Source organism: Phyllobates terribilis, unplaced genomic scaffold (assembly GCF_046119375.1).
Source record: "Phyllobates terribilis strain yellow unplaced genomic scaffold, ASM4611937v1 Scaffold_11__3_contigs__length_659146591, whole genome shotgun sequence".
NCBI lineage: Eukaryota > Metazoa > Chordata > Amphibia > Anura > Dendrobatidae > Phyllobates > Phyllobates terribilis.
Window position 1 is genome coordinate 163,913,981 of NW_027362771.1, and position 18,734 is coordinate 163,932,714.

The 18,734-nt window shown below is 44.3% G+C and overlaps 1 protein-coding gene across 1 annotated transcript in view; it reads right to left on the bottom strand.

The window, feature by feature from the left end:
- BEST3 (bestrophin 3) overlaps positions 1–18,734 on the bottom strand; it is a 134,155-nt gene that overhangs the window by 104,287 nt on the left and 11,134 nt on the right. The gene's annotated exons all lie outside the window — the stretch shown is intronic.

Consider the following 18,734-nt stretch of genomic DNA (forward strand, 5'->3'; position numbering starts at 1 on the left):
GCACCTCAACCCAGAGGTGTGGTATTCCACTCCCGGGTAAGGATGGAGTGTGGAGCTGAGCTCAGAAGGCTGCATGCACTACACACATCCCATTTCCGGAGGGCAGACCAACGGTACTCCCACTTAGAAATGTGCAGGTACGACCGAGTCTGTCCTTGGCTGGAGTGGGAGGGGGGTGGAACATCCCAGTAGTGTAGGGGCAGATAGGGGGAGCAGTCTGGGTAGTGCTAGGAGCTCATTGGGTGCTGGTCACCTGAGCTCACACATAGAGGGAGTATTTAAGGTGGGCACCATCTAAGATCAGGGTCAGTCAGTCAGTCTGTGAGAAGTCAGCCTGTTGTAGTGAAGACTTTGCAGAGCAGTGGAAGAAAGCAGAGGAGCAGAGCAGCCCCAGGCCCAGAGTGAGAGAGGAGAGAACGAAAGACCCAGAGGGGGAGAAAGAAGGAACTCTGAGAGCCCAAATACAACCACAGGGTGAAGAGTTGGCAACAGGGTACCGGATCCCAAACTGGTGGGGGCTACAGCATACCTCAGCCAGAGACCGGAGGCCGTGGGCAGCATCTGCCACGGCCACCCACCAAATCCACCCGGAAGGCAGACCACGCATAGGGTCAGGGAACCCAGAGGCAAGGGTTCGCCAACAAGAGGCCCGAGGGAGCCGGACATAGGTGGATCCCTGGTGGGGAAGGCCAGAGACGAGGACAGGACAGAAAGGGAGCTCAGAACCACGCTCCAGAACTACTTGGGGGTTGGCCGAGTCCAGGACCTGGTGGACGCAGCACGGCTCGGGTGGTCACTTAAGGCCGGAGTGACCAGTACAAGAACAGCAGTAAGTAAAGAACCCTGAACTGCACAACCCGACTCTGACTCTCATTACCATCTTCCCTGCACTTCCACAACCACCATCCTCTGCACCTGACCCCCTGAGGCTATACCCCTCCCGTTGGGGGTTATACTACCTAAGCTGCACAAACACCATCAGCCTCAGTGGACCCTGCTGCAGCGGCGGCCGAAGTGACCGCAATTCAACGGGTGGCGTAGTCGACATAAAGAACTTTAGTAACATCAGTAAGGACTGCCACACACTGAGCTTGACACCCTGGGCACGGACCGGGTCACAGCCACTCGGAGACTACAACCCCCATCTGATCCGGCTCCGGGTATTCCCAACAACACTGGCCCAGGGGGCGCGTCACTTGCACAATTGGTGACTGACTAAATACTTTTTTTCTCTGTACAGCGCTGCCTCTCAATTCCTTTAGGCTGTGTGCCCACGTAGCGTTTTTCAAGCGTTTTTGATGCGGAATTTCCGCAGCGGAAACGCTTGTAAAACGCTTGGTAACCCGCACCCCATGGTCCCCAATGGGATTCCGCAAGTTCTATGCACATGCTGCGGATTTTTCCGCAGCATTTATGCTGCGTTCAAAAATCCGCAGCATGTCATTTAATTTTGCGTTTCCGCAAGCAGAATTGCCTTTGTCCAATGCATAAAAAACGCAAGGCAATTCCGCATGTGGAAAACGCGTGATAAACGCGCGAAAAATGCGCGATAAACGCGTGCGGAATTCCGCATGCGTTTTTCCGGGAGAGGACTTGCAGAAATGAAGCAGAAATTTTCTGCTTCATAAATGCAACGTGGGCACATAGCCTGAATGTGTTTTTTTTTAAACATGTACTCGTTTGGCTGATACCGTCTTAAGGTATGTGCACATGTTTCGTTTGTGCTGCATTTTATCCACGTTTTTGTTGCAAAAAAATGCAGTGTTTTACAGTATCAGCAAAATGAATAAGATATCTGAAATCTTATGCACACGCTGCTTATTTTTTAATTGCAGATTTGAAGTTGTTTCCTATCTGCCGCATGTCCATTCTTTCAGGGTTTTTCGCCCATTCCAATGAGTGGGGAAAAAAACGCATAAAAAATGACATAAAAAACATGTGCATTTTCTGCAATGTTTTTCCTGCCAATGGACACGTTTTTGGAGCAGAAATGTCTTCAGCAAATATTTAACATGTGCATATACCCTTAGGTTATGTGCACACGTTTAGGATTTGCAGCTGAAAATTCAGTTGCAAATCCTGATGTGTTGGCAGGGAAAACGCTTCATGAAATACACTTGTTTTTGCCTCATTTTTGACATGCATTTTTGTTGCGTATCTTTCCTCACTCATTAGTATGGGTGAAAAAAGCTGCAAGAATTGACATGCTGCAGATTTGAATCAGCTGCAAATCTGCTAGGAAAAAATAAGCAACTTGTGCATTCACTTTGCTGGGACAGCAAAACACTGCATATTTTCAGTGACAAATTTGTGCTGACAAAATGCATCAAACATGCAACAAGTGCACATGGCCTTAAACAAGATTTACACATTTTTAAATGTATCCAGGTCTACTACAAAGAAAGTATATAACTAGAGATGAGTGGATTGATATGTGGGACTCCGGTCCAGCATTCAGTTCAGTACCTGGCAGCAAAGCTGGAGGCCTGCAAATCTCTTATTTGACTTCACTTGTGGGGGTGGCAATGGTCTCTGCTCTCTCAATCTTTACTTACATTGTGCAATGACAGTGCACTCTGTTGGCAGCTCATCACTTCTGACCAGAGGCGGCGAGAGAGCGCATTGTCACTGTGCACTGAAAAGAACAGTGCACAGTGACAGGAGTCTACTGAGCATCCCTCAGAATTGACAACTAAAGCATGCTTATTAGAGCAGGGACAACCCAGCCCTTGAAACAGTCACTGATGACGCTTCATTTTAGGGAGGGTGCAAAGGCTGTGGCAGTGACCGCAGCCTCTGCCCCCTTATGACGATTTGTTTGAGTATCCCAACATGCACTGGGATTCTCAAATGACGGGTCATAAAAGAGGAAGTAATAGGAAAAAAATAAAGCAGTTAGAGTATTGAGGGAAGGATAAGACATTTTAAATTAAATTATATTAGAAAAAAAGATTATATTATGACATTAAATAGAAAGAAATTTAGGTGCAAAATAAAATTTTGTTTCGGACCACCCCTTTAATGAATCAGAGCCAATATGTATAGGTTGCTAATCATGGGCCACTACTTTGTGCTTGCCCCCAGGCCAAAATTTGCCAGCCAGCCCCTGCTAGGAATCCAGGACTTTCTGCCTAAATCTTGCACAGTATTTTATCATGGAGTTTGGTACTCAGGCGCTTTATTAAAGAACCAATACTCCAAAGTTGCAGGTGGCATCTGAGCCACATTATAATCACCCATGCTCTTTACCCTTTAATGCATTGAACTATAATGTAACAATTATTTCAAGTTGAAATGATCAAAGTAGAAGAAGCACCCGAGCGTAATAACCATTGAGACAAAGAGTATTATTATACCATAACGCAGCTGTTTTAGCTTGGCTGCTAAGTATTAATTGTATGTGCAAATTCCCAGTCACTATAATTTATGCTGTCACTGATGGCAGTTCATTATGACCTAGGTTAAATGACATAAAAGGAAGTAACTATTAGGCAAATGATAATGAGTAGAGCTGCCATGGGTAAAAAGAATGAACAAAAACGTTCCAAGTATTTATTTCCTAATCTATTTTCTTTCCTGATACTCGTGTTCCTGATCATTTTTTCAAACAAGGATACCAGACCACCAACAATGAAGAGATGCAATGTAAATTCCAAGTAATAATAATGTAAGCAATGATGACACTGAACAAAAAGTACATTTTAAACAAATTCAATTGCTGCATTTTTTCCCTTTACATACCAATGTAATCTCCATCAGATGACGATACATTGAACTACTTTTCTTGTACTTATCCTTGGTAAAGGTGGCCATGTCTGAACCAACCCACTTCAGCAGTACAGGTCAACTATCTGAAGAGCGTGAAATGTTTAACCAATGTTCATTCAGCATATTTCAGGGGGGAAAAAGGATTGGACATGTTGAGCTTCAGTATACCTAATTCTTTCCTAAGGTTTTATTTTAGTATATACAGTACAGACCAAAAGTTTGGACACACCTTCTCATTTAAAGATTTTTCTGTATTTTCATGACTATGAAAATTGTACATTCACACTGAAGGCATCAAAACTATGAATTAACACATGTGGAATTATGTACTTTACAAAAAAGTGTGAAACAACTGAAAATATGTCTTATATTCTAGGTTCTTCAAAGTAGCCACCTTTTGCTTTGATGACTGCTTTGCACACTCTTGGCATTCTCTTGATCCAATAACAGCACTTTTACGGCTGCAGACTTTGGTGGGGCAGGACACATCAAGTTAGATTCACAGTCTTCCTGCGGAGCCTTTCCCTCCCCCTGAAGCCTGGCAGCTTGCACCGACAGTAAAAGCGCTGTGATTGGAGCTGAGACAGCAAGTTAGTTTCACCTGCTACCCTTGCTTCAATCAGTGTGCTTCTATACTCTACCCCACCTCTTACACTATCATGCTGGTAAGAGGTGCGTGAAGGCAGGGAATCTATGCTTCTCTCTGTTCTACTCTGACCTGGCCATTGTGACCTTGCAGCAAATAAAGCCTGATGACCCAGTAACATTGTATGAGTCACAAAGACAGGCTGCCCTCATTAAAAATGAAGGAACCTATGGACCAGCATCCATAATATTTTAGCTGAGTGAGTACTACTGCGCTGCTCAAGTGTAAGTTCCCTTTCAATAATTGTCTGGCCCCAGCTGTAGGTTATTATAAAGAGACAAACCACACTGTGCTCACCCTTCTAAGGTCCACCTGCGAGTCTCGCCACTGTTCCCGGTGTCTGACATTGGTTTTGGCGCTGACGTCATGTCGATAGCGTGACAGCTAATCAATGAGCTCAACAGCTCTGAGGGGCTAAGGGGGGTGTTCTTAGTTAGACGGAAAGCCACACTCAGTTATTAAGTTTACTGATTGGCTGCAGTACTGTCAATGTGACGTCAGCATCATAGCCAATGACAGACACTGGGAGTAGCATTGGACCCAAAGAAGGAGAGTACAGAGTGGTTTGTTTCTTTATAATAATCTGCAGTTTGTAACATTCGTTTGCTGAAAGGGAACAACCTGTTTAGACCACCGATACACCTTTTCACAGTAACCATTTAAGGGCCTTATTTCTCAGCACAGCTTTGTCACAGTGCAGAGGAATAAGAGTGTAGTTCCCCCAACGAGTAAAAATCTCAGGGGTGTCAGCTGTATATGATGCCTGACACCCTGCACCATCAGCCGCAACCAGTTTTGAAACTGATTGGGGCCGATTAACCCCTTAAGTTATGCTGTCAATTGTGAAAGCGGCATCTAAATGGTTAATAGGGGAGAAGACTCCCCCTTTAACACTAACGGCACCCCACGATCGTAATCATGGTATGATAGATGCCGTCGCACCCTGAAAAATATTCATGTCCCACAGCTGGACTAAGTAAAAGAATAAAATAAAGTTAAATAAAATGTTTAAAAAAAATATTAAAAAAAGTGTACAAAAAAATCACGAAAAGCTGTTTCGCAACTAAAAGCGCAGCTTTTGTGTAAAAACAAAAATAAACAAAAAAACTAAAAACTAACACATAATTGGTATCGCTGTGTCCGGAATGACCCGAACTATAAAACTGTCACATTATTTATTACATACGACGAACACTGTAAAAAAATAATAAAAAACATGCCAAAAATGTCACTTTTTCTTCATACTGACACACAAAAAATTTAATGAAAAGCAATAAAAGTTACATATAAAAAAAATGGTATAAATGAAAAAGCCAAATCGTCCCGCAAAAAACAAGTTCTAATATGGCTTCACCAAAAAATAAAAAAGCTACAGCTCTCAGAATATGGCGATGCAAAAACAAATTAGTTTTTATAAAATATTGTTTTTAATGTGTAAAAGTAGTAAAGTATAAAAAAAATATATAAATCTGCTATAATTATAAATCGATAATAAGTCGGTCTTATCACTTTTAATGCACGGTGAAACGCACAACAAAATGAAAATAAAAGCAATAACTGAACTGCTGGTTTTTGTTCTTTCTGTGTCTGAAAAATCAGAATAAGAAGCAATCCAAAAATGTTATGTACTTCAAAAGAGTACCAAATTATTATTTTTTTTAATTTGTACTGCAAAATCAAGCCCTCGTGTAGCTCTGTTTGCCAAAAAGTAAAAAAGTTACAGTTCTCAGAATATGGCAACGAAAAGACTATTTTTTTAGAAAAAAAGCGTTTTTAGTGTGTGAAAAATATATAAATCTGATATCACTGTAATCACACCGACCCAAAGAATAAAGCTGCCTTATCCTTATACCGCATGGTGAATCGCGCAAAAATAAAATTAAGAACTATTCTTGTACTACTGTTTATTTGTTCATTCTGCTTTCCAAGAATTGGAATAAGGCTTGGCTCACATTTATCCTGGGCTGTCAGCTGAGCGCTTACATCGTGGTTTCCGTGTAATTTCCCGAAAACCACAATTCAGACAAAATCCCCAACAGAACCACTCATTATAATGAGGCAGATGGAGCTACTTTGGACACACTCTGGTCTGTGTTCTGGCAGTGTCCCATCATTTTAGGGTTTTTTTTAGCGCACATGTGTGGACGAGCACAGATCTTAAAAGATGGATATCACCGGAACAGACGCCAAACGGAGTCCAAAGTGTCTCCATCAGCATCTTTGGGAAAAACATGAAAAACAAAACAAAGTGGCAACACAAAGCACAGTCCTTGTGGTAGCGGGGATCTGCCCGCTCAGGGTTTAGCAAACGGTTCAGGTTAGTACAACACCACCTCTCTGGAGCTAGCCTCTCCAGACATACTAAACACTGAATGCATCAGCAGGCCATATATTTAAACCCCAGAACACTGGGGTGGAGATATGGTGAACGACCTCCCACCCGCTCTATGGTCTTTCACAAAAACCCAGCCCTTTTAACATGGCTGCTTAACCCCTTGTAACACTTAGTGTGCTTGAGCAAAACTTCTAGGTTTATAATCACTGAAGCTAATAGCCTTTGCCAGTGACTTTGTCCCCCATCTGCCCAAAGATGGGGGTTTTGGCACCTTCACTAGCTAAACAGGGAAGTCTGGTCAGGGCATCTGCGTTACCATGGCCTGTGCTCCACATGAAAACTAAAGTCCTGGAGCGCTAGAAACCACCCAGTCACCTGGACATTCTTCCCCTTCCTTTCCCTCATCCATCTCAGAGGTGCATGATCTGACACTAGACTGAAATTCGGCCTAACACGTAGTACCTCAGCATGTCAATTGCCCATTTGATGGCCAAGCACTCTTTCTCTACGAAGGCATAGTTCTTTTCACAGTAGGAGAGTTTCCTGCTCAGAAATAGGACTGGATGTTCATCCCCAACTATTTCCTGTAACAACCCAACTCCCAAACTGACCTTGGAGGCATCCGTCTGAACCACCACGAAGACCGGCTGTTTATATAGGGCATGCTTCAACTCCTGGAATGCCATCTCCGCTTCAGAGGACCATTTGGCCACCGACGTCTTCATGCCCTTAAGAAGATCAGTCAGGGGGTGGCTATCATAGTGAAATTCTGAATAAATCACCAATATTATCCCACAATTCCCAGAAATGCCATAACTTGCTTCTTGGAGACCGGTTGCGGCCAATTTTGGATTGCCTCCAACTTATTTACTTGCGGCTTTATTTCGCCCCTGCCAACGATGTAGCCCAAGTATTTTGCCTCTTTTTTCCTCATGGCGCACTTCTTTGGGTTTATGGTAAACCCTGACATTCTCAGTGCATCCGGTACCACCAGGACCTTCTGCAGGTGACTTCCCCAATCCTGGCTGAAGATCACAATGTCGTTCAGATAAGCTGAGGCATACTTTTTGTGAGAGGCTTGGATTTGGTCCATGGCCCTCTGGAAGGTAGCTGAGGCTCACTGCAAACCAAATGGCATCCTGATGTACTAAAAGCACCCATCAAGAGTAAAGAAGGCTGTCTTCTCCTTGGCACTTGGGGACAGGAGAATTTGCCAGTACCCTTTCGTTAGGTCCAGGGTGGTGATATATTTGGCTAACCCTAGCTCATGATGAGTTCATCGACTCGGGGCATCGGATATGCATCGAACTTGGACACCTCATTCAGCTTCCTGTAGTAATTACAGAAACGCCACTCTCCATTTGGCTTCAGCACAAGGACAATGGGGCTGGATCAGCCGCTTTTTGACTCCTCGATGAGGCCCAATCTCAACATTCTCCTCATCTCCTTGGAGATCACTTCACGGCGGGCTTTGACAATCCGATATGGGTTTTGGCTCACCCGGACATGCAGTTCCGTCAGGATTTCATGCTCCACAACCTGCGCACAACCGGGCAACTCTGAAAACAGGTCCCGGTTCCGCTGAAGCAGCTCTCGGCACTGTTGCTTCTGGGCCGGTCATAGTGTCTTTGCCACTGTGACATCCTCGACCCTGGCTTCAGGATGGGCCCCCAGGCACGTAGCTTCCATTGGTTATTTGTTTTGCCATGGTTTGAGCAGATTAATGTGGTATACCTGGTACGGCTTTCTTCTCTCTGGTTGGTGGACCTTATTGTTGACATCACTCAACTTTTCGACCACCTCGTATGGCCCTTACCACTTGGCCAGGAACTTACTTTCTACTGTGGGAATCAACAGCAATACCCAGTTTCCAGGGCTAAACTGTCTCAGTCTCGCCGACCGATTTGTAGCCCCTTGCCTGGGCCTCTTGTGCTTGAAGGAGGCTCTCCCTCACAATCGGCATCACCCTCACGTTCTGGTCCTGCATCTGGGCCACATGCTCGATGACGCTCTGGTGGGGTGTTACCTCGGCTTCCCAGGTCTCCTTCGCAATGTCCAGAAGTTCCCGAGGGTGCCGTCTTTAAAGCAGCTCGAAGGGTGAAAACCCCTTAGAGGCCTGGGGAACTTCCCTAATCGAGAATAGTAGATAGGGGAGTAGGCAATCCCAGTCTCGGCCATCTTTTTTCACGACCTTCTTAAGCATGGACTTTAGGGTCTTGTTGAACCTCTCCACCAGGTCGTCTGCGGATGGTACACCGACTACTTGAGTTGTGTAATCTGTAGAGCCTTACACAACTCCCTCATCACTTTAGATATGAAAAGAGTTCCCTGGTCCATCAGGATCTCCTTTGGCAGGCCCGTCCGGTAGAACATATGGACTATGGGGAGGAGTCCTGAGGAGATAATTTGCATATTTCCACTGCATTTTGGGGTAAGTGAAGAGTCTCCGCGAGCTCAAAGAACACTGGATTTTGGCTGTTGGAGCTGAAAAGAGGACATCGGTAAACCAGGGGAGGAGTCCTGAGGAGATAATTTGCATAGTCCCAGTGCATTTTGGGGTAAGTGAAGAGTCTCCGTGAGCTCAAAGAACACTGGATTTTGGCTGTTGGAGCTGGAAAGAGGACATCGGTAAACCAGGGGAGGAGTCCTGAGGAGATAATTTGCATATTCCCAGTGCATTTTGGGGTAAGTGAAGAGTCTCCGCGAGCTCAAAGAACACTGGATTTTGGCTGTTGGAGCTGAAAAGAGGACATCGGTAAACTAGGGGAGGAGTCCTGAGGAGATAATTTGCATATTCCTACTGCATTTTGGGGTAAGTGAAGAGTCTCCGCGAGCTCAAAGAACACTGGATTTTGGCTGTTGGAGCTGAAAAGAGGACATCGGTAAACCAGGGGAGGAGTCCTGAGGAGATAATTTGCATATTCCCACTGCATTTTGGGGTAAGTGAAGAGTCTCCGCGAGCTCAAAGAACACTGGATTTTGGCTGTTGGAGCTGAAAAGAGGACATCGGTAAACCAGGGGAGGAGTCCTGAGGAGATAATTTGCATATTCCCAGTGCATTTTGGGGTAAGTGAAGAGTCTCTGCGAGCTCAAAGAACACTGGATTTTGGCTGTTGGAGCTGGAAAGAGGACATCGGTAAACCAGGGGAGCAGTCCTGAGGAGATAATTTGCATATTCCCAGTGCATTTTGGGGTAAGTGAAGAGTCTCCGCGAGCTCAAAGAACACTGGATTTTGGCTGTTGGAGCTGAAAAGAGGACATCGGTAAACCAGGGGAGGAGTCCTGAGGAGATAATTTGCATATTCTCACTGCATTTTGGGGTAAGTGAAGAGTCTCCGCGAGCTCAAAGAACACTGGATTTTGGCTGTTGGAGCTGAAAAGAGGACATCGGTAAACCAGGGGAGGAGTCCTGAGGAGATAATTTGCATATTCCCAGTGGATTTTGGGGTAAGTGAAGATTCTCCGCGAGCTCAAAGAACACTGGATTTTGGCTGTTGGAGTTGAAAAGAGGACATCGGTAAACCAGGGGAGGAGTCCTGAGGAGTTAATTTGCATATTCCCACTGCATTTTGGGGTAAGTGAAGAGTCTCCGCGAGCTCAAAGAACACTGGATTTTGGCTGTTGGAGCTGAAAAGAGGACATCGGTAAACCAGGGGAGGAGTCCTGAGGAGATAATTTGCATATTCCCACTGCATTTTGGGGTAAGTGAAGAGTCTCCGCGAGCTCAAAGAACACTGGATTTTGGCTGTTGGAGCTGGAAAGAGGACATCAGTAAACTGCGCGCCTGCCGGCGCACGCATATTGAAGCTTTTTTCACTGTTTTCAGAACATTAACAGTAAGAACATGGAAGAGTCCAGGAGCCATTTGGTGAGCTGCATATCCTGCTACATGTTCACAGACTTGCCAGTGGAAAAGCCAAACTTCACATGCCAGAAATGCAAGCTTGTGTCCCTCTTGGAGGAAAAGTTGCGAAATCTAGAAGAGAGGTTAACTACCTTGAAAATCATTAAGGCAGGTGAAGAGTTCTTAGACAGAGCAGAATTATCTCTTCATGATTCAGAAAGAGAAGAAATTCGAACTGCACCTGACGAAACAGAGGAATGGAAGCATGTGACCCACAGAAGCAGGAGGATCGAGAGGCAGTCAGCACCCATACTGCTCAGGAAACAGTACCAGGCTCTCTCGCAGGAGAACCATGAAGAAATACAGCAAGATAAGACTTTGCCAGCAATGAATAACCTTGTAAGCCCTCAGAATCCTCCTGGATGGAGAAAGAAGAATGTTGTGAAGAAAAAACGGAGAGTGGTGGTCATGGGGGATTCCCTATTAAGAGGAACAGAGGCCGCTATCTGCAGACCAGACATAACCTCAAGAGAAATGTGCTGTCTTCCAGGAGCAAAAATTAAAGATGTGTCTGACAGGATATCAAGACTCTTCAGACCTACAGATCACTACCCATTCCTGCTAATACATGTGGGGACAAATGACACAGCAAGAAAGGACCTGGAAACCATCTGCAGTGACTTTGAAGACTTAGGCAAGAAAGTGAAAGAATTGGGAGCGCAGGTGGTCTTCTCATCCATCCTCCCAGTGGATGGCCATGGAACAATGAGGTGGAATAAGATTCTACAGGTGAACAACTGGCTACGTCGATGGTGCCGTCAACAAGGATTTGGATTTCTGGATCACGGAATGAATTACCTATACGATGGACTACTTGCTAGAGATGGGGTGCACCTTACGAAGACTGGAAAACATGTATTTGGAAGTTGCCTTGCTACACTCATCAGGAGAGCTTTAAACTAGAACAATGTGGGAAGGGAAGCAAAAGACCAGAAAAAGCCATACAGCTGACAAATACTATTGAGATCTCTGCTACTGGAAGTGGAAAGGAAGAACAAAGACAAAACAATTTAAATAATAAAAATATGGGAGGAAGAGAAACCAATCACAAACTAAAATGTTTTTATACAAATGCACAAAGCATGGGCAACAAACAAGGAGAATTGGAACTACTAATGCAGGAAAAGAAATATGATGTCATTGGAATCACTGAAACTTGGTGGGACGATACACATGATTGGAATAAAAGGCTAAAAGGACACAACTTATTTGCAAGAAACAGAATTGATAAACGAGGAGGAGGTGTCGCATTGTATGTTAGAAAAGCGTATATCTGCACAGAGATTGAAGCTTCAGAGACTGGGAGTTCTGTGGAAACTGTTTGGGTAAGAATACAAGGAGAGAACAACGGAAAGGACACCATTGTAGGCATTTACTACAGGCCACCTGGGCAAGCTGAAGATATGGATGAACTCTTTATGTATCAAATGACCAAGTTCTCCAAAAAATATGACGTAGTGGTCATGGGAGATTTCAACTATCCAGACATTTGTTGGGAATCTCTCTCAAGTAAAACTAACAGGTCAAGCAAATTCTTATCCTCTATTGCTGACAACTTTATCTTCCAAAAGGTAGGGGAGAAAACAAGGGGATCAGCTACTTTGGATCTAATCCTTATAAACAGGGAGGAAATGGTTGAGGAGGTAAAGGTGGCTGGGACCCTAGGAGGCAGCGATCATGCTATTATAGAATTTTGGATAACTAGAGGAGGAAGACATGTGAAGACTCAAACTTCAAGGTTAGATTTTAGAAAGGCAGATTTTAAGAGACTCAGAAAGAGAATAGGAGGGATCCAATGGCTGGATGTCCTTAAGGACAAAAATGTCCAGGAAGGATGGGAAATTTTTAAAAATGAGATTCTCAAAGCACAATCGTTAACAATCCCGAAAAGTAGGAAGAATGGGAAGCATTTAAGGAAACCAGGATGGATGAACACAGAACTTAAACACATGCTAAAAAGAAAGAAAGAAATGTTTATTAAATGGAAAGAGGGAGGCATATCTAAAGAAGATTATAATGCAGTCTGCAGATCCTGTAGGGCACGTATCAGGTTAGCTAAAGCTGACAATGAATTAAGGCTTGCAAGAGATGTCAAAAGCAATAAAAAAGGATTTTGGGGGTATGTCAAAAGTAAAAGAAAAGTCAAAGATGCTATAGGATTTTTACAGGATGAAAATGGAGAAATGGTAAGAGAGGATGTTGAGAAGGCCGAACTTTTTAATTCCTATTTTGCATCTGTTTTCTCTCAGAAAGAAAATGTAACATCAACTGATCTTCACTGTCCTTTTAAAGGAATAGAAGAATCCAAGTTATCTGTAAACAGAAAGATTGTGAAGGAATATTTAGCTAACATAAATGAGTTCAAGTCTCCAGGTCCAGATGAATTACACCCCAGAGTACTGAAGGAGATCGTAGAAGAAATTTTAGAACCACTCTCCATAATCTTTGAAAATTTTTGGAGAACAGGAGAAGTCCCAGAAGACTGGAGAAGAGCAAATGTTGTTCCTATCTTCAAAAAGGGGAAGAAGTTGGACCCAGGGAACTATAGGCCGGTGAGTCTGACTTCTATACCAGGAAAGATCTTTGAACAAATTATTAAACAACATGTATGTAAGTACCTGGATAAGAATGAAGTGATTAACCAGAGTCAGCATGGGTTTGTAACTAACAAGTCAGACTAACTTAATTTCCTTCTATGACAGAATCACTGACTGGGTGGATCAGGGAAATGCTGTAGATATAGTATATCTTGACTTCAGCAAAGCATTTGACAAAGTATCTCACACCATCCTTATTGAAAAAATGACCAAGTATGCAATGGACCAGGCAACTGTTAGGTGGATTCATAACTGGCTTAGTGATCGGACTCAAAGGGTGGTTGTAAATGGCTTCACATCCAGCTGGATGAATGTCTCAAGTGGGGTACCACAGGGCTCTGTCCTGGGACCTGTATTGTTCAACATCTTCATCAATGATTTAGATGAAGGAATTGAGGGTAAACTGATTAAATTTGCTGATGACACAAAGCTAGGAGGGATAGCTAATACTAGAGAAGAGAGAGAGAGGATTCAAAAAGACCTAAATAAACTGGAGCAGTGGGCAGCAACCAACAGAATGTTTTTTAACAGGGAAAAATGCAAAGTACTACATCTGGGCAATAAAAATGAAAAAAGCATATACAGAATGGGAGGAATAGAGCTAAGCAACAGTACATGTGAAAAAGACTTAGGTATACTAATAGATCATAGACTGAACATGAGTCAACAGTGTGATGCAGCAGCAAAAAAGGCAAATACAATTCTGGGATGTATTAACAGAAGCATACAGTCTAGATCACGTGAAGTCATTATCGGTCTTTACTCCTCTTTGGTCAGACCTCATCTGGAATACTGTGTACAGTTTTGGGCACCACATTTTAAAAAAGACATCGACAAACTGGAGCAAGTTCAGAGAAGAGCGACCAGAATGGTGACTGGTCTGCAAACCATGTCCTATGAGGAACGGTTGCAGGATTTGGGAATGTTTAGCTTGCAAAAAAGAAGACTGAGAGGAGACTTAATAGCTGTCTACAAATATGTCAAGGGCTGTCACATTGTAGAAGGATCATCTTTATTCTCATTTTCACAAGGAAAGACTAGAAGCAATGGGATGAAACTAAATGGGAGGAGACACAGATTAGATATTAGAAAAAACTTTTTGACAGTTAGGGTGATTAATGAGTGGAACAGGCTGCCACGAGAGGTGGTGAGTTCCCCTTCAATGGACGTCTTCAAACAGAGGCTGGACAGACATCTGTCTGAGATGATTTAGTGAATCCTGCTTTGAGCAGGGGGTTGGACCAGATGACCCAGGAGGTCCCTTCCAACTCTACCATTCTATGATTCTATGATTCTATGACTAGCTCTCTTGCTATACTCCTCCAGGTACCGTGTTGCGTACTCCATCACCACTAGGATGTACTGGTGCCCCCTGGCAGACTTAACCAGGGGCCCGACAAGGTCCATGGCAATCTGGTCAAATAGTACCTCTATAATGGGCAATGGCACTAGGGGGCTGCGGAAGGATTGACAGAAATTAACAAAGTCTTGGTGACATCCAGGAAAGTAGAACCTCTGCAGGACCCGCTCTTGAGTTTTTTGTCTACTTCCAGATGCCCACCCAAAACATGCAAATAGGCCAAATCTTATACCCTACGTCTATAGGGATCCGGCACCAACAACTGCTCTATCACTTCACCTCTTGGTCTAGTGACCCGATAAAGCAGCTCCTCATTTAAGGTGAAATATGGGACCCTGGTGTCAGCCCCCATTTATTACAGTCACATTGCCAAATGAATCTTTCAATTTAAGATCCTGCATTTGTGCAGTACCAAAATTCCCCCAGGAACCCACAATAGAGGAATCTCATTCTCATGGTTCACTGTCTCGTCTTCTTCGTCGCCAGCAAGGACACACAGGGGGAACTCATCCGCCTCTGACTGCAATGGGGATTCTTCACGGATGAACTGGCTCTGGTCTGATTTAGTGGGCACCCCGCCTTTCCCCACAAGTCCCAGAACAGCCCAAAGCCGATTATCACTGGGTGTAACAAATGTCTCACTATCCCTACTTCATGGGACTCAGTACCACGACTTGTTTTTATAGTCACTCAGACGATGGGGTAATCCTTGGCATCCCATGGATACAGAGGACGCCCACATGTTTCTCTGGGATCACCTGGTGGGAGAGTGTGGCCCTTACAAAAGAAAACACCAAACTTCCTTAGCCAAGAAGTCCCAACACTAATACTCCATTTTTGGTCAAGGGACATGCCTGCAGCCCCTCACCGGGCAGATAGTCCACGCTGCTGGCGGGATAGGCATAGTATGAGCACCGCCTCTCTATGCTGCAGTCCATTTATTTGGAGGACATAGGACAATGGACTTCTATGTGTCCAGGACAGTGACACCTCCAGCAGATCATGTCTTTCCCAGCGGCCTTTGGCAACCCCTCAGAAACCCCTTGGGACCTTGGACTTCTCCCAGTTGTGGCTCTACTATCCCTCTGTAGAGGTTCGGGCTCCTTCTGGATACCCCAGTATGGGGATGCAGCACCGCCTGGCTTACTTAGGGACATCTCAACCACCGGTTACCTTTCTACTAGGCCAACCAGGTTGTTTGCATTTCGGGAGTCCCCCTGGGCAACCCAAGTCTGCACCGTCCTGGGGAGGGAGTGGATAAACCTGTCTATCACGACCCGTTTTACCATCTGGGCTGGGGTGGAGGACTCCGGCTGCAACCACTTCTGTACCAGATGCAGGAGATCGAACATTTGGGAATGAGGGGGTTTATCACCGCAATATGCCCAGTGGTGGATCCTTTGAGCTCGGACAGACATAGTCACCCCTGAACGTGCCAGTACCTCAGTTTTTAACTTTAAATATTCCTGGAAATCTTGTAAAACCAGATCATAATAAGCCCTTTGAGGCTCGTCAGTCACACAGGGGGTCAGCACCTCCGCCCACTGTTCCGGCGGCAGCTTTAACCGCTCTGCTACCCTGTCGAGCACAGTCAAAAATGCCTCAACAAGATCACGTGGGGTCATTTTCTGCATGGCTCGTCTTACCGCCTTCCGGACATAGCATTCATCACCTGGAGTTGGGGAAGGGGCTACCAGCCTCCCACAAACCACCTCTGTGAGCAATTCCATCTGCTCCTGCTGTTGTCGGGGCTGTTCTTTTTGCTGTTGCTGTTGGTGGATCTGTTGCATAAGCAGCTGATTTGTCTCCTGCTGGGCTAGCACAAGGTGTTTAATCAGGTCCTCCATGCTGTCTGTCGTTTCCTGGCTTATGGTCACCTTTACCCAGGACATGCGGTTCGTCCACAGCTGCTACACGTGTTCCTGGAACGTTGTCTGCATTCCCCACCACCTGTGGTAGATCAGCTCACTAAGCTGCACACGGAGGTAGACACAGGAACGCTATCTCTTTAAATTTCTGGTTGGGTTATTAGAGTGCGGCATAAACCAACATAGAGTCCATCAAAGTAAACAAGGCCCTTTGGGCAAAAGAGGAAAAACAAAACAAAGTGGCAACACAAATCACAGTCCTTGTGGTAGCGCGGATCCGCCGGCTCAGGGTTTAGCAAACGGTTCAGGTTAGCACAACACCACCTCTCTGGAGTTAGCCTCTCCAGACATACTAAACACTGAATGCCTCAGCAGGCCATCTATTTAAACCCCCGACCACACCCTAGGGTGGAGATATGGTGAACGACCTCCCACCCGCTCTATGGTTGTTCACAAAAACCCAGGCCTTTTAAATGGCTGCTTAACCCCTTCCAACACTTAGTGTGCTGGAGCAAAACTTCTGGGATTCAAATCACTGAAGCTAATAGCCTCAGTGAAACATACGTACATCCCCTCCAACACTTTGCCAGTGACTTTGTCACAATATATACATAATATATATTGTATATAATATACAGTATATACCTATCCAACACTGAATTTACAATTGGCTATGTGAATCGGACAACAGGTTTTGATGGGCACATCTCTAATGGCTTACCTAAGCTCCTGTAATACAATGCTCTCTGCAGCATGGCATTATGGAGAAGTAGTGATACCTACAGTATATAAAATTACTCTATGACCTGGTTCACAAAGAGCAGTTTTAAATATGCCTTAATTAGACCTGGGGTGTTTTAAATTAATGAAAAGGCACTTTCCTTTGGCCATATGCCATGATAGACTGGCCAAAGTACTAGAAGGATCATCCAGCGACGGGAAAGAATGATCCAGTAGAAGATAACTTGTTTTGGAGCTGACTTTGCAGCTAAACTTGCCACTAGGAACCATTTCTTATGAGATTATTATGAAATAATCTATTTGACCTTACTAATCATGTGTTCTCCTAAGTAATTATAAAAACAACATTAACGATGCTATTGAAAAATCAGACATTAGTAATTTTTGTGTATGGATGCAATGATGGTGTCAGAGTCACTTTCTCTGGCAGGCCCAAATCCAATCTAACTGCATGTGTCCTCCCTCCAAGGTTTAGTATCCAATGCAAAAAAAAAGGCTGTACCAAACTGCAGTGTATACCCTGGCCTTTTATGGAAATGTGTAATTGCAATGTATATATATTAAAAAAAAAAAAACACTTAACACTATACTAATAGGGGCCGACTCATCAAGACTAGTCTTAATGCAGGGTCTGCTGGAGTATGATGAGCCAAATTCATTGGAGCATCTTTCAGGACTGGAGTACATTTTCTTCATTATTTATGCTACTTTTGTGGTGTTCATTATGATGAATATTTCAGACACGCTTGGCTATGTTTTGACATTGAATATAATTTCACACAAAACCTCAAAAATGGGCCAGACAAAATTGTTGGCACCTTTCCAAAATAGTGGGTAAACAACCTTGTTTCAAGCATGTTATGCTCATTCAAACACACCTGTGGAAAGTAACAGGTGTCAGCAATATGAAAATCACACCTGAAACCAGATAAAAAGGAGAGAAGTTGACTCAATATTTGCATTGTGTGTCTGTGTAGACCACACTAAGCATGGAGAACAGAAAGAAGAGAACTGTCTGAGGACCTGAGAACCAAAATTATTGAAAAATATCAACAATCTCAAGGTTACAAGTTCATTTCCAGAGATCTTGATGTTCCGTTGTCCACGGTGCGCAACATAATCAAGAAGTTTACAACCCATGACACTGTTGCTAACCTCCCTGGATGTGAACGGCAGAGAAAAATTGATGAAAGGTTGCAACACAGGATAGTCCGAATGGTGGATAAGTAGCCCCAATCAAGTTCCAAAGAAATTCAAGCTCTCATGGTGCATCTGTGTCAGCACAAACTATCCGTCCACATTTGAAAGAAATGAAACGTTATGGCAGGAGACCCAAGAGGACCCCATTGCTGACATCTAATATATATAATCATCTTATCCCGTCTGTCTGTCTGTTCAGGAAATCCCTCGTCGCTGATTGGTCCGGCCGCGGCCAATCAGCGATGCGGGATTTCAGAAAAAGATGGCGGCCGTTAGCTGCTCATCTGCTGCACGGAGGTCAGCGGCGATGCAGCC